The sequence below is a fragment of the Aquarana catesbeiana genome, linkage group LG01 (genome assembly GCF_042186555.1).
Source record: "Aquarana catesbeiana isolate 2022-GZ linkage group LG01, ASM4218655v1, whole genome shotgun sequence".
Classification (NCBI taxonomy): Eukaryota; Metazoa; Chordata; class Amphibia; order Anura; family Ranidae; genus Aquarana; species Aquarana catesbeiana.
This window is the reverse complement of record NC_133324.1, coordinates 750,995,647-750,997,243: the sequence shown is the minus strand read 5'-3', so window position 1 is coordinate 750,997,243 and position 1,597 is coordinate 750,995,647. Positions and strand designations below refer to the sequence as shown.

At 40.3% G+C, this 1,597-nt stretch overlaps 1 pseudogene; it reads right to left on the bottom strand.

Moving 5' to 3' along the window:
• Positions 1-647: 647 nt before the first annotated feature.
• Positions 648-766, bottom strand: LOC141125139 (5S ribosomal RNA; annotated as a pseudogene).
• Positions 767-1,597: the final 831 nt, after the last annotated feature.

Genomic DNA, 1,597 nt, shown 5'->3' with positions numbered 1-1,597 from the left:
TATAGTCTCTAAAGTCCAGAAACACAATGGCTTATAAATAGCCAAGGATTTGTGAAACAAATGAAGTACGTGAGATAGATCCAGTAGACATTCCTCCACCATGTGGCATGCCACCAACACAGAGGTTAAGATGTACACTTACCATAAAGCATAGACCCTCTGATTATGGAAGGTCACAAGAGCCTTGATGTATCCACCATTAAGGTTACTCAGGGGAGACAGCAGCCGATATATAGCAGCCGGCTCAAAGCTACTGTTTCTCTGGTCTCTGGTCACCCGGATGTCCCATCAATATTTAAATAAAAGAAAGGAACTCCGATAGTGTAAAAACCTCTTCGAAGATTCATTAGGCTTACTGCACTTACATCCTCTAAAGTAATGCAGGCATATGTGTAAAGCAGCAAATGATGATACATTCAAAACAAGCACGATGAAAGGTCTGTCTATCTCCGCCCGACCGGTTTCATCACAAGTGGACATGGGGCATGAGAAAACACTTCCTGTCATCGCTAGATATAGTCAATCCATACAGCCAAACCTCACTTTCACTGAGGCACATCTGTGATTCAACACAGATTTCCAAGCCTCAATATGAACATAATGGCAACCACACGCCTCACTCGCAATTCCGGGACATGAGGTGTGTAAGCCTACAGCACCTGGTATTCCCAGGCGTTCTTCCATCCAGGTACTAACCAGGCCCAACCCTGCTTAGCCTCCGAGATCAGACGAGATCAAGCACGTTCAGGGTGACGTGGCCGTAGGCTTAAGAAGAGAATTATGTGCATCGTAGATATTTGCCAATATTACATTGAGAGGGAGGTGTTGTTCTTGGGGGTTCAGTTTGTAGCCAGAAGAGCACCCACTATTGGAAATATATTATTCCCTCTTTTATTTCTCTCAAAAACGGACAGAGATACACGCTTGAGCACAGAAAGCATGTACAAATGTGGTAATTTTCAATGCTTAAGCTGCACACTTTTAGGAAATATATCAACAGTCAGGTCTTATGCCAAAATATTATCAGTTCAAATAAAGCAATTGTTAAATTGTCAGATTAGGTATGCGGTGTGTCATCTCCTGTAGGGCTTGTAAACATTACATGGGAAGATGTGATGTTTATGTGATTGCATTGGAGATCATCTCTCTAATATTAAGACAAATAAAATTACAAATATAGCAGACATTTTCTAGATTACCATAATAGTGCACAGCCTCATGTAGCGTTCAGATAACAGAAAGTGTGGATAACCTTGTTAAAGGAGGGATTGTATTGTTCACTTGAGCAAGATAGAGATTTATTGAATCTTCAAGGTGAACAGCAGAATCCCAGAGGGATAAATTTCCAGTGGGATGTGACACATTTCTATGAGTGATACTCTTCCCTTTTTCTTTCTCCTGTTTTAACCCTTTCCCTCCCTCCTCACATTTCTAATTTTATTTCTTAGCTTCTGGACTTCCGGATGATAACACCATCATGCTTGTTTTTGAAATAAAGTTTCTTGATATGGTAATGCAATCAGTGTGCAGCTGACAATTTTTCTTCTACAATAAAAAAAAGACAATTAGGTGCATATAATATATAATTCTTCTGCAA